This window comes from Nicotiana tabacum, chromosome 11, assembly GCF_000715075.1.
Source record: "Nicotiana tabacum cultivar K326 chromosome 11, ASM71507v2, whole genome shotgun sequence".
NCBI lineage: Eukaryota > Viridiplantae > Streptophyta > Magnoliopsida > Solanales > Solanaceae > Nicotiana > Nicotiana tabacum.
The window spans coordinates 53,260,307-53,276,222 of NC_134090.1; positions in this window are offsets into that span (position 1 = coordinate 53,260,307).

The window sequence follows — 15,916 nt, forward strand, 5'->3', positions numbered from 1 at the left end:
TCCTACCCCTGGAAGGGATATAAGGGAGTTTTTTCTAATTTAAGTGACAATTGAAACAAGATTTATTTATTTATTCAAGTCGCCACTTGGGATAATTTATGGTTTCCCTCGTCACCGATTTAGAATCCCGAATCAAGGAAAATTTGACTCTAATTATGGTCCACAAATACAGAAATTCGGGTAAGAAATTCTGTTAACCCGGGAGAAGGTGTTAGGTATTCCCGGGTTCCGTGGTTTTAGCACGGTCGCTCAACTATTATTATTGGCGTAATTATCTGATTTCTACACGTTTTAAACATATTGTTCATTTTTTAACTTTTTAACCGCTTTCAATATTTTCATGAAAATTCAAGGTTATTTAAAACACATCGTAAGCCACGCTATATGAAATGCACCCGCGGTTCACGACGCGCTTTATTTAACCTTGTTGGAAATTGAAGTCGGGTCACATGAAATACACACCCAGGCCCCTTTAATCTAATTTGATGTAGTTCAGTTGATGAATAGTAACCCAATTTCTATACTGTGACGAAATCATGTTCAGCTATAACCAATTCGAGTAAACATACGAGCAGAACAACTACACAAACAACAGGATCATATCACCATACGAACATTTAACATTAAGCTTGAATAAAACGGATAGAGGATGATAGAATTGGACCTTAGTATAGCTGAAAAATTGGCTGTTTCAATGTTTAACACTCAAAAATGTGACGAACTGCGGGCGAAACCCGAATTAGCACCGGAAACTCAACCAAACACGGATTCAAACCCACACTTTAATCACTGTTCACGCTGGAATAGAGCAACCGAAATAGTCTTTCAGCCTTCTCAGTTCTCACGTTTTTTAATTGGAGTTTATTTCAATCTCAAATACCCCATCACGTTTTATGAAATCTTTTGGACGAGCATCAACTGACAGTGTTTTCGTCTGTTGATGAAAAACAGCAACTATAAACGACCAAAGTTAAAAACACGGATAAAGCTTTCTTAATTATCCTTGTTTCTGAATTCGATACTAATAGAATCAAGTAGCAACAATTATTTTTGTGTGGTTTTTTTTCTTTGAATTTCAAGGTGTCATCAAACTAGAAAACCAGGAGAAGAAGTCCCGACGTTAAGTTTCCATTACTTGTTCCAAGAATCTTCAGCAGAAATATGACTAATCCTACACCGACGATTAATGTGGAAATTCAGAGGCACTTGAAAATAGGATAGCGTTTCTGAGCGGCCGCTGCTCTCTCATTTCCGGCGAGTTACTGGTTCTGTGAAGGTGGCTGGAGATGGAGTTCGGCGTGATGGCAAAGCGGCTGGATTGGGTGGTGAAGCAGCTGGGTTGTGGTTGCTAGGGTTTTGGCATCTCTAATGGCTGAAGAAGGAAGATGATAAAGCTTAGGGTTCATGTGTTCAAAACCTGAAGAAGAAGCAGAACGAGGGGGGGGGGCATTTTTTGGTCTTCAATGGCGTTACTTCAGTTTCTAGCGTTCTCTTGGAGAAGACAACAACAGGGGAGGGTCTTGGTATATGCGGCTGATGCTGTCGAGTCTCTTAGGTTTTGAACATGGGGTCGTTTTGTTGGCCTTCTGCATGAGATAGTGAGGGGGGGGGGTCTCCTGATGAATACGGCGCTACCTTTCTAAGGTCTAGGGTCCTCTCTTTTTGTGTTTTTTTTGGCTCATTTCATAGTGTAGGGATCTAGGGTCTAGGTATTTGTAGGATTTTTTAGGTTAAGGGATATGGGCCTAGGAATTATGGGCTAGATCCGAAAACTAGGCCTAAAATATGGGTCGCTTGAGCCCAAATTTTATTCTTTCCCCGCGAACGAGACTAAAAATACGATCTCATTTATTAATTAATCATACTTAAGTAAAATAACTATTAAAATAAGAATGACCATTAAAACAAAACTATTTTTGGCATTTTTCAAGATTAAAAATGACTACAAAACATTAATGAAACTATTTTTTGTAATTTTTATTTTCTTGTAATAAAATAAAGTAAAAGGGTCAAAATTAGTTGAAATAGCGATATTAGGCCTAAATTAAATATTTACATGCTAAAATATAAAAAATCTTGGGGAGGATCAAAAATCACATGCCTACACCGGTGTACCTTCCAGGATACCGTCCTATAGTCCCAATTACATCTATCCAGTGGATCTCCCGGGATACCGTCCAGTAGTCCATCATATATATCCGAAGGATCTCCCGGGATCACGTTCCATAGTCCAACTATCAGTGCGTGGGGATCTACCGGAATCCCGATCCGTAGTCCCAAATATAAATACCCAGTACTGGGGGAATCTACCGGGTGCAGTCCCGTAGTTCCATATAACTGTGCAGGGGGATCTACCGGAATCCCACATCTGTAGTCCTAATTAAATAGACAAGGGGGTTCTACCGGAATCCCACATCCGTAGTCCCAAATAAACATACAAAAGGGATCTACCGGAATCCCATATCCGTAGTCCCAATGTAAATACACAACAGCAACAGAAAAATGTTCAGCAAGTGTCAATTTCATATTAAGGCAAATAAGTAATTCTAGTTTAGCATGCTGCACAGAATGTAAAGCAGTTTGAACAAATAAAGCAATTAAATCACTTAGACATACTTTCCTACGCTAACAACAGGCTTAAAGTGCAAGTAATATAAACATGGAAGGAAACATACTAGTAATTACTTAATGAAAATCGGATTTTCAACAATTAGCACAAGTACGCACTCGTCACCTCACGTACAAGACATGTCAATTAACAACAATACTAAATCCTAAGGGGAAGGAGCTCAAAATCAACTTGAAATCACATTCTTGCCACGAGTATTCGACTCCAAATGGCCCAAATCAATTCAATTCAATTGCATAATGTAAATAACACTTCAAGTAACTGATTCTACAATTAAATTCTAAGCTAATACGCGAAATTAGGTAAAATGACCAAAACGCCCCTCGGCCCACGTTTTGGAATCGGGTAAACTTTATATTTTCAGAATCCTCATACTCTCACGAGTTCATGCATATCAAAATTATCCAAATCTAAGGTCAACTTCCCACTCAAAAGTCGAATTTTAGGTTTAAGAACTTTCTTCCCACTTTTTCCCAATTTTCATCTCCAATCCGAAATTAAATGTTACCCAATGATCTCCTCTTCAATTTCCTCTCAAAATCGTCCTCTCCCGAGCTCCAAATCGAATTTCCAACTTTTGAAACTAAACCAACGAAATTTCCTATTTCTGCCCAGCTGTTACCGCATCTGCAATCCTGGGACCACTTCTGTGGTCCCGCTTTTGCGTAACAGGGGTCGCATCTGCGACTCCCCGTCCGCAGATGCGGTACCGCTCCTGCGGAGTACCTACCCTTCTGCGGCTCCTGATTTACCTCTCCCATTCCGCTCTGCGACCACAGAACCGCTTCTGTGGCATCGCACCTGCGGGACCCAAATCGCAGGTGCGGTTATGACAGAAAACCAGCTGAAGCTGCAACTTCGAAACTCCAAAATTCTTCCGTCAACCATCCGAAATCATCCCGAGGCCCCAAGGACCTCAAAAAAACCTACCAACATATCCCACAATTTCATTAAAATTTGTTCCAACCTTCGGAACGCTCAAAACAACATCAAAACACCTATTTTTCATCGGATTCAAGCCTAAAAATCCCAAAAACTCTAAAAATACGCTTTTGATAAAAAAGACAATCAAACCTCAGCCACTGAACCTTTATTGATGCAATGTTCTTTGACCTCAGCTTTCTAACCTGCTTTTCCAATATTGCCACTAGTTCCTCAACATAGGATAGATCCTTGTCCAATTGGACTGAACTGAAATCCAACACGTGCAACAGATCACCGTGATACCTCCGGGGCATCGAAACATGAAATACCGGATGAACTTCTGCCAAGCTGGGAGGTAAGGCAAGCTCATAAGCAACCTCCCCAACATGCCTCAATACCTCATAAGGGCCAATAAACCTCGGACTCAACTTCCCTTTCTTCCCAAATCTCATAACGCCCTTCATAGGCGAAACTCGAAGCAGAACCCGCTCTCCAACCATATAGGAAATATCACGAATCTTCCGATCTACATAACTCTTCTGTCTGGACTAAGCTGTACGGAGTCTATCCTGAATCACCTTAACCTTCTCCAAGGCATCCTGAACTAAGTCTGTGCCCAACAATCTAGCCTCACCCGGCTCAAACCAACCCACCAAGGATCTATACCGCCTACCGTATAAAGCCTCGTACGGTGCTATCTGAATGCTGGGCTGATAGCTAATGTTGTAGGCAAACTCCGCCAATGGCAAGAACTGATCCCAAGACCTTCCAAACTCAATCACACACGTACGAAGCATATCCTAAAGAATATGAATAATGCACTCGGACTGCCCGTCCGTCTGAGGGTGAAATGTCGTACTCAACTCCACCTAAGTACCCAACTCATGCTGAACCTTTATCTGAAATGATGGAAACTGGAACTACGGGACCTTTGGGACTATGGGACGGCATCCCGGGAGATTCCATGTACGTATTTATGATTTGAGTTAAGGTGCAGGATACCGAGAGATCCCTAGCACGTATATTGAGGATACCAAGAGATCATCGGGATACCAAGAGATCCCCAGCATATATTGAGGATACCAAGCGATCCTCAGGATACCAAGAGATCCCTGACATGTATTGAGGGTACTAAGAGATCCTGGGGATACTGAGAGATCCCCGGTTATTATCTTTGAGAAGAGTGGTATTCTTGGTGATTGTTTCTGTTTCTTTTTCAGTTGTACTTATCCTGTATTGATTCTTATTGTTATCTTCCAACTGTACTGCTTTATCTTATACTGTCGCACCTTATATTTCATTTAATCTCACTAGGGCCCTAACCTTCCTCGTCACTACCCGACCGAGGTTAGGCTTGGCACTTACTAAGTACCGCTGTGGTGTACTCATGCCCTTTCTGTGCATGTTTTTCATGTGTAGATCCAGGTACCTCCCCTCAGATTCATCACACTTGAGATGAGGCACTTGTAGAGACTCCGAAGTATATCTGCCGTGTCCGCAGACCGTAAAATTCCTTTCTACTCCCCCTTTTTAGTATTAGCCCTTCTGTATTTTCCTTTCCTTTGTTAGATATTCTGGAGTTCGATACTTGTAGACATTCAAAGGCTTGTGATCATGAGATTCTGGGTTTTGGGAAACGTATTCAGATTTCGAGAGTTGTTATTGTGTATGCCGAGTGACACTTTTAAACACTATTTTATTTCACTATTTCATTTTTATTATGTCTTCCGCAAATTGGTTTATTTTCCGCATTGTTAGGCTTACCTAGCCATAGAGACTAGGTGCCGCCACGATGGTTCATGGAGGGTGAACCGGGGTCGTGACAAGTTGGTATCCGAGCTCTAGGTTCATAGGAGTCATGAATCACAAGCTGATTTATTAGAGTCTCGCGGATTGGTACGGAGATGTCTGTACTTATCTATGAGAGGCTATGTAACCATTAGGAAAATTCTACTACATTTGATTTCCATGTCGTGCGAGATTTTTGATTTCACAATCCAAAACCTCTGTCTTCCATTCTCTCACAGATGGTGAGTACACGTGCTACCAGAGATGATCAGGCACCCGCGCCCCCTACTGCAGTTGTCAGAGGCCGGGGTTGGGCTAGAGGCTGAGGATGTGCACATGGTGTAGCCAGAGCACCTGCGCGAGCTACCACCGAGGTACCACCAGCAGTTCCATCCGGAGTCCAGGCACCTAACACACCTATTGCTACTACTACTCTAGCACTTCAAGAGACCTTAACACAGTTCCTGAGCCTGTTTGGTACATTAGTTCAGGCGGGATTGATTCAGGTTGTACCAACTACTTTACAGATCGGGGAAGGGACCCAGACTTTTGCCACCCCCACTCTAGAGCAGCGAGTTCTCATTGGTCAAGTTCCAGGTGTCATGGCGACACAGCCTGTAGTCCCAGTTCAATGGGTGGTGGGGACCTCTCTCCGAGTAGAGTATAGGTGGGTTTAGGAGAGAGAGGACCGACGAGGTCAGGAGAGAGTGTATAGGGAAGCGAGGAAACCTCGCAGACTAGAGAGACCCACTGGTCCTTATTTTGGAGAAAGAGTACGGCATGGTAGAGGTTTTGTGGGTTAGCCAGCTCAGTTTGCGTCTGAGGCTTCATATAGTGTTTCAGGTGTTCAGGGGTCTCAGAGTACCCGTACCGCATAGTTTCCACTACCATGTCATTTGCGAGGTTGTTTTGAGTATGGCGAAATACATCATGAGGTGAGGTATTGCCCTAGACTTGGGAGGAGTGCACCTTCACAGACTTCTCAGCCACAGCGTGCCCCGCAGAGTTCTCAGGCTATGATCACAACACCAGTTGCTACCCCACCTACTCAGCCAGCTAGAGGTGGAGGTCGGGAGGTAGAGGTCGCCCTAGAGGGGGAGTCCAGGCTCGATACTATGCCCTTCCTGCCCGTACCGAGGCTGTTGCCTCTGATTCTGTCATCACAGGTATTATACTGGTTTGTCACAGAGATGCATCAGTTCTATTCGATCCAGGCTCCATTTACTCTTATGTGTCTTCTTATTTTGCTCCTCATTTGGGTGTAACTCGGGATTCTTTGAGTTCCCTTGTTTATGTTTCTACTCTTGTAGGAGATTCTCTTGTTGTGGACCGTATTTATCGATCGTGTTTGGTTGCTCTTAGTGGTTTTGAGACCAGAGCCAATTTATTGTTACTCAGCATGGTAGATTTTGATATTATCTTGGGCATGGACTGATTGTCACCCCATTATGCTATTCTTGATTGTCACGCCAAAATCATGACGTTGGATAAGCCAGGTGTACTGCGTGTTGAGTGGAGGGGTACTTTAGATCACACTCCTAGTAGAGTTATTTCTTTCCTTAAGGCTCAGCGAATGGTTGAGAAGGGGTGCGACGCGTATTTAGCTTATGTGAGAGATGTCATATTGATACCCCTTCAGTTGATTCAGTCCCAGTAGTACGGGATTTTCCTGATGTGTTTCTAGCTGATCTTCCGGGCATGCCGCCTGATAGAGATATTGATTTTGGCATTGATCTGTTGTCGGGCACTCAGCCCATTTCTATTCTCGCGTATCGTATGGATCCTCCTAAGTTGAAGGAGTTGAAGGATCGTTACAGGAATTGCTTGATAAGGGTTTTATTAGTGCTAGTGTATCACCTTGGGGTGCTTCTATCTTGTTTGTGAAGAAAAAGGATCGTTCTATGCGTATGTGTATTGATTATCGCTAGTTGAACAAAGTTACAGTGAAGAACCGTTATCCTTTGCCTCGTATTGATGATCTGTTTGACCAGCTTCAGGGCGCACGAGTGTTTTCTAAGATTGACTTGTGCTCAGGTTACCATCAGTTGAAGATTTAGGAGCCAGATATTCCGAAGACTGCTTTTAGGACTCGATATAGTCATTACGAGTTCTTTGTTATGTCATTTGGGCTGACCAATGCCCCAGCAGCCTTTATGAATTTGATGCACAGTGTGTTCTGGTCGTATCTTGACTCGTTCGTCATTGTCTTTATTGATGATATTCTGGTGTATTCCCGGAGTCAGGAAGATCATGAGCAGCACCTGAGGACAGTGCTTTAGACCTTGAGAGAAAAGAAGTTATATGCTAAGTTCTCAAAATATGAGTTTTGGTTGGATTCCGTGGCATCCTTAGGCCACGTGGTGTCGAGTGAGGGTATTCAGGTGGATCGAAAGAAAGTAGAGGCAGTACAGAGTTGGTCCAGACCATCCTCAACTACAAAGATCTGTAGTTTTCTTGGCTTGGCGGGTTATTACCATCGTTTTGTGGAGGGGTTTTCATCGAATTGCTGCCCCTAAGACCAGACTGACCTAGAAGGGTGCTCTGTTTTAGTGGACAGAAGAGTGTGAGGCAAGCTTTTAGAAGCTCAAGACAGCTTTAACTACAGCCCCAATTTTGATATTGCCTATAGGTTCGGGGTCTTACACTGTCTATTGTGATGCCTCGAGGATTGGCCTTGGAGCGGTTTTGATGCAGGATGGAAGAGTGATTGCCTACGCGTCCAGACAGTTGAAGGTTCTCGAGAAGAATTATCCTGTCCACGACCTTGAGTTAGCTACCATTGTTCACGCCCTGAAGATCTGACGTCATTATTTGTACGGGGTTCCTTATGAGATTTATATTGATCATCGGAGCTTGCAACACCTGTTCAAGTAAAAGGATCTAAATTTGCGCCAGAGGAGATGGTTAAAGTTGCTGAAGGACTATGATATCACTATTTTGTATCACCCGGGCAAGGCCGATGCCTTGAGTCGCCGGGCAGAGAATTTGGGGAGTTTGGCTTATTTACCAGCATCGGAGAGGCCTATGGTAATGGATGTTCAGGCCTTAGCCAGTCACTTTGTGAGATTGGATCTTTCGGAGCCTAGTCAGGTTCTAGCTTACGTGGTTTCTCGGTCTTATTATTTGATCGTATCAGGGAGCGTCAGTGTGAGCACGTGATTTTTTTTTTACGCGACAATCACTCCAAAAGAAATCAAAATAATAACAAATGGTCTTGCTGTACAATTTTTGGAATTTATGTGACATTTTTGGTAGTTATTTGTGGTTTTGTCCATTCTCATTTAGTCTTATCAAACAAAAATACAAAAAATATGTCGTGTGTGATTAAACCGTATTTCAGTTATTAAAAGGAAAATCATAAAATATGCAGCTATTATTCTATTTGTCGTCCTTGAGTGATTTTATTTTTATTGAATATTAATGTGTGTGATAGTTGTTTAATAATTGTATAGTTTTATTTTACAATTTAGGTGGGATTTTTAGAAATTAAAGAAGAAAAGAGAGGGGTTTCCGAATTGGGCCAGTTTGAACTAAATAAGAACAGGCCCAAACCAAAATAACCCAGTCCAAATCCCTTTTGCCCGGTCCAATTAAGCTGGCCACACGACCGTCCAAACGACGTCGTTGTGTCACCTTCAATTTGGACCGTTAATCTCACTAGATTGGCGGTCCAGATCACTCATCCATAACCCCATACCCGACCCGTTACCCGGACCAACCCCGACCCCAATACTAAACCAAACGACACCGTTTGATTAACCCTTGGATCCAGGCCGTTGATCTCGATTGATCTAACGGCCAACATCAAACCATTCACTCCGTATATAAGCTCACCTCTTTTACCCCGTACCCCCCAAGCCAGACCCTCCTCCTCACTGTTCCTCCGTCTCTCTCATTTCAGAGACGGACCTAGGTTTAGAACCCTAGCCGCCTTAGCCCCCTTCCGTTTGAAACCCGGCGGCATCAACGCCGTCGGCCACCAGACTAACACCCTTGGACCACTCAATCACCCTGAATCCAAATCCACCAACCGTTTAGTTCGAATCAATCCCTAAGTTCTCTAATCATCATTTGAAGATTCGACCAAAACCTCGATCTATACCGACCTACCCCAGATTCACACTAGACACTCCCCTGACCTCCCTCGTGACCAAACCAAGCTTGGTTTGGTCCGAATCTACCCACAAATCCCAAAACCCCAAATCTGAATATTCAAACCCTAGAGCACAAGAATTTGTGGAGTTTGTTTAGATTTAACAGAAGTTCGGGGTCTAATAGACCCTAATCGAAGTGTTCTCAGTCGAGAACACCTCGATTAAGATTTGTTCGACCTCAAATGGGCAAATCAAGCTCGGGCCTGGGTCATCTGTGTTTAAGCTTTTCTGGTTTGTTCACTTTTCCTGTTTGTTGTCTATTTTAGTTTAGATTAGTTTATCGGCATGTTTATTTAGTTTGTTTATTTATTTTGGGATTTCTATTGTCAGTTGTTCTCCATCTTCATAAGATCTTTTATTTGGTCGATTGTTTATTTTGTTATGTTGAATCCGTATAGTAGTATACATATTTCAATTCGATTGATATCGTCGAATCAATAATGCCTGTAGTTTTCCCTGTATCGTGCAAAATTGTCAAGAACAGTTCATGCCTTATTTGTATTATTTGTTTAATCGACTGATTGTTCTACGTTATAATTAGTATAGTCGATTAGATAAACGTCGTCGATTAGTTTTATAGGACTGAATGTTCAAATGTCCTGATTTCTGATAAACTTCATATGATTTGATCGAACCATTGTCGATTAGCTGATTGTTTGAAACTATCTGTGAATGGTTTGTTAGCTATAATACAATAGTTGGAATTCAGTTAGGATAGTGGTTGAATTTGAACTCCCATAAGTTCAGAATTTTATTTTTTGTTGAAGTTGGGATAAAACAGTAATGGTCAGGGGTTTTAAAAGGTTTGGGGTTATAAAATTCTGAAATGCTTAAAGGCAAATGAGCTGACAGTAAAGTATTAAAACATTGATTCAACTAATGGAATTAATTGACCAATAGTGGGATTAATGACATATTGAGTACCTTTAATGGCTGGAAACCAGTAACAACATGTGTTTGTCAGAAGTTAGGGAATTAGAATAATTGGACAGCATGTGCTGTCAGGATACATTCCTGCTGCCCATGTTTGGTTCAGTTTAATAAAATGACAAAACCATTTTAAATAGAGGGATGTCAGGGAATCTGATGGGGGGGGAGGGGGGAAGACATTTCTTTTGAGTTTTGAGTGGGAAGGACAGAGGAATGAAGATGGGTGAATTAGTTTTCAATTGAAAAAGGCCCTAAGGTTTGAGAGGGGAACATGGGAGGGGATTCAGTGGATTTGAACAGGCTGTTTTGAATGGGCTGATGCTAGAATAAATAGAGGAGAATTCCATTAGTTTAAAAAAAAAATCAGACAGTAGAGAGTTAAAAAAGGGAGGGGGAGGAGACAGTAGAGAGTTAAGGGGAGTTCTGAAAATCAAAATATCTTTCAGAAAATCAAAGACTATGCTGAGAATCAGAAAAGAGGCAGGGTAGAACACAAAAAGAGAACTAGTGAGAGTGAGAGCATTTGGGATCAGCCTAGGGAGGTTTCAAATTGAGTTTTCTTGGTTTTTAAAATCAGAAGTCAGTTTTAAATTCAGTTTCAGAACTGAATTTCAACTCTAGCATCTATTTAAAGAACAAAAGCGTAGTTTGAAATAGGAATCCTGTCCAGTTGTTCGTTGCTTGCTTTCTTCTGAAACTGCCATTGGATTCTGGTTTTTATTTGTTTGGTTTACTCTACTGGTTATTTGGCATTTGCTACTGCCTTGCTACTACTGCTGATGCTGTTTCCATCTTGCTGTTGCTGACTTCTCTGCTTTCCTCTTCTTCTTTTGCGTTTCAACATCCAGGTACACACTAGAATCTCGCATTGATGTAACAGTTGAAAGCATGAAATGAAGATGCAAAGGAATTTAATCAGTCGCTACTTTACTTACAGCTTTATAAATATTGTTAAAATTGTGTAATTCTTTAATTTGTAGCTCAATAGAGAACACATTAGTGAGCTTGTACTTAATTGAAACTATTTTGGTCTAAAACTGCGATATATGGTTTGTTTAGTAGTATACATGATGTAGCTATATAATTCATGGAATGTGCAATCACTTAGTATAATTGTTAATTCGAACTCCTTCTCCAGTTATGCTTTGAATATGTAGGGCGGGTGGTTTTTAACCTTGCCAAATGTAATACAGTTTTAATCTTTCGAGTTTCAATTTTATTGAATCCCGTTTAGGCAGTTTATAGGACAAGTTCCGAATACCATTAGTAGCATCCTCTAAATAAGTAATTCCATTAATCTTGTTTAAATGGGTTAGTTTAAATTCAGCTTGAGAAGCGTTTAGAGTAAGTTTAGCGTTTCATCAATCTTGTATGCAATTCCCTTTACCAAATTAAAAGCATGTTCACCCATGGAATAGGGCACGAGACAATTCCCGTCTCATAAACAATTAATCAGATAATTAACAAGAATCCGGAGTTGGCCAAGCATGCAATTTAATTAGAATGTATTTTCTTTCTTCCATTTCTTAGAGACAAACACAATAAAGATGTAGTCATTGTAGGTTTACCCATTTCATAAGATGAGACGAGCCTCGCCAAATAAAACGCAAATCGTGGGGCCCTCAATAATCGATCATAATAAATACTTAGAATTTGGGAATGACTGTTTAGTGAATCTCACTGTCTTCCCCAAAGATAATAACACGTCAGACTCTTTAGGCGCGATTTAATCAAATTACATTCTTAAATTCGGGTGCGCATTTATGTGACCCAAATTCAAATCTCAACGGAGTCGAAATGTGTTAACAACTACGGGTGCATTGATTGTGACGTGGTTCGAGATGCATTTTCACGACGTTGCAATTCTATAAAAATAAATGATAATAATAAAAGCGGTTTAAACTTAATAAAAGCACGTAAGTCACAACATGTATTTAAATTAGATATTTAGCCATTATAACAATTTAAGCGACCGTGCTAGAACCACGGGATTCGAGGGTGCCTAACACCTTCCCTCGGTTCAACAGAATTCCTTACTTAGAATTTCTGGTTCGCAGACTTCATTCGGAAAGTCGAATATTTTCCTCGATTTGGGATTCAAGATAAACCGGTGACTTGGGACACCAAAAGCCAAACCTTTCCCAAGTGGCGACTCTAATTAAATAAATAATCCCATTTCGAATATTGTCACTTAAATTAGAAAAACTCCTTCGCGCTTCTTACCCTTCGGGGCGGGCGCGCAAAAAGGAGGTGTGACAGCTCTGGCGACTCCGCTGGGGAATTAAACCCAGAACCACTGGTTCAGGGTTCAATAATTCGAGCTTAGAATAATTGTTATATTTAGCTTTATCTGATTTTTACATGTTTGAGCCTAATGTGCTAAATGCTGCTTTTACCGCTTTGATATTATTTGACTGTATATATAAACTATGCCGAATCCTTCTCTCTTCACCTCCGGGGATGTGCTTACTGGTTGAGACTCCCTATTCTGTTAGTGTCATACCCTGAAATAAAAAAGAGGCTCGGACAAGTTACGAAGCCGGATGGCCTTTTGGTTCCCAGTAAGTTGCCCCCTCCTCGACTCGAGTTGTCCGCTCGGGTACATAGTCTAGAACATATACCCAGGTTATAAACCTAGTATAACGAAACCTCATGCCGGATCCCTAGTAGGAACGCTTATTTGCATCATGTCGCATTTGACATAGGGGACTCAACACAGGGGTTGGGTCCGTCTAGGACAGGAAACCTGAAATGAAAAGACCATCTTGCTGCATCCCGTTTGTTTTGCGCATTTATTTGCTTCAGATCTGCATGCTGACCGGTTTCTAAAAAGGGTTCAAAAAAGAAGAGAAAATAACAGCGTAGGGAGACAATTACTTATTTTTGGAAAAATAAAACCAATGTCCAAGTAGTGTCAAAACCTCGCCGGAATTTTCTTAAAAGAAAAAAAAATGAAAACAAAATTTGTCTTTTAGTTTGATTTATTAAGAAAAAAAACATGTATAAAAAATAAAATAAAAACTCCTTTTAATCACTTTCAAAATCCAAAAAATATATATATATTTATTTAAAAGTAAAAAAAAGAAGGGAAAATTCAAAATTCAAAAAATGTTGTTTCTTTTGTAGTATTTCTTTTATAAATTCAGACTAATAGTCCAAATACTTCCTTAAAAAGATTTTTCTTTGGTCTTTATCTCTTTTCAAAATAAAAAATAAAATATAAAAAATCCAGAAGAATATTTTTTTTCTTTTCTTTAAAATGGTTGTATTCAGAAGGGGTTTTACTCTACGCTTGATCAAGCCCGAACTACGCCGGTTTGATTCTCGCAGGGTGCGAGATACGTAGGCAACCCTCATCGGGTCCAACCTCCCCTTTTCTTCAGAAATGGCCAAAACGTCAGAATTTTAATTTATGAGTCAGGTGATGCTATTTTGTCGAGAATAGCCGAATGTTCTCGAAAGGGACGCCGGAGGGCTGACTTTGCATAAACAGCCACCTTTTGGGTCATGTTTAAGATTTGGTCCGGTTGACCCACACAACCTTAAAAATCTTCGTCCCCGAGGCATTGAAAGACCGTGTCTGCAATATTGAGTTTTCCATTTTTGAAAAATGATAAAAAAGAGTCAGAAATAAGTCGGGTGATGCTGGTTTTGTCAATAATAGCCAAATGGTCCCGAAAGGGATGCCGGAAGGCTGACTTTGCATAAACAACCACTTTTTGGGTCATGTTTAGGATTTTGGCCCAGTTGACCCACACAACCTTAAAAATCTTTGTCTCCGAGGCGCTGAAGGGCCGTGTTTTCAACACCCGGTTTTTTATTGTAATTTGAAAAAATGGTCAGTGGTCAAGTAAATACTGTTTGGGTTTTAGTCAAAATAAGCCGAGCCAGCTTCGGCCGCGTCTTAAACCGTTCTTGCCGAAATAGCCTTAGAGTATCTTTCAATTGTCGAAAGGTTATTTTCGTAAAAGAGTGGACAAGTTTGTAAAGTGTCATAAAATAATCCTCCCCGACCTCAAAATTCATGTGAAATTTGGAAGGGGCCACATTTGCAAAAATAACCGTTCGGTTGCATTTGTCAAACGGAGAAAGGAAGCTGGCCAGTTGTTTTTGGAGTTTGTAAATCTTTTAATACGTGGGTTGTTTGATTTTCGAGTTTGTAGGTCATCTTTAAACCTTTGGAACCCAGTTTGTTTTAATATGAAAATTGAAAAGAAAAATGTTTAGTATTGCTTATCTTTTATTGTTTTGAACTACGTAATGATCTGATTCACGCGGCATCGTGATATGTAGGCAATCCTCATCGGATCCGGTCACATTTTTAAATGCAAACATTGAAAATAGTAATAAACATGTAGGAATTCACTTAACTGTATAGGTGCATCATGCCCCAACGTGAGATTACCTATCTGTTATTTGTTTCGAACTAACCGTTTGTTTGCCGTTGAGTCTTTCCAGGATTTAGAAAAGGCGGTTGGTTTGGTGAAAGTCTGGCCTCACATTCATACTTCACGAGGTCGAAAGGGATTGTTCAATTACCTGTTGTTAAGTCAAGAGGGGGTACTCACACTTACTTCACAAGATCAAAGGGAAGCATAGAAATGTCTTCAGAAATTCCGTTGCCGACAGTTCCTGTTTCCGAAGAGAGTTCGATCTCGGCCGTCCTCACGCCCGAATCCGCAACTGCGGAGGAAAATAGAATCCTGAGGCTCCGCATGATGGAGATGTTGGATGACTGGAATAATGGAAAGGAGCCACCGAGTGTAATCCCTAGGTTCCCTGAGTTGTTCTACAGAACAAGTGGGGCTTCCAATATCCCCATAAGCTATCCAAATACCCCATTCGGGTACCCAACCATTTCAGCCCACTCCGCAGGATCACCCTCTGAGTCTTGCCCTTGGATGTCAACGACGGATGTCGCTACAAGCATATTCACCGCACCGCCCTGCCCAATCATGGCACAACCCACTACACACAGGCCCAATTTTGACTCTTCCTCATTCACCTTTCAAGCACCATCCTTCTCACTGGAACCAACTCGGTTCACCACCAGCACTCATCCTCAACAAACTCAATACGAGTTTGCACCTGGGCAGGATCAAAACCCCAAAATTACTGAACAAGATGAGATGGCCAAAAGAATGAGGAGCCTTAAGCAGAATTTGAAAAACATGCAAGGTTTGAGCGGACAGAAGAGCGTCTCCTATACCGATCTATGCATGTTCCCTCACGTGCATCTACCCGTGGGTTTCAAAATTCCAAAGTTTGAGAAGTATGACGGGCACGGCGACCCCATTGCTCATCTCAAAAAGTATTGCAACCAACTGCGGGGAGTCGGAGGCAAAGAAGAATTGTTGATGGCATACTTCGGGGAAAGTCTGGTAGGAATCGCCTCAGAGTGGTATATGGACCAGGACATATCTCGTTGGCATATATGGGATGATCTTGCCAGAGATTTTGTAGGGCAGTTTCAATATAATATTGACATCGC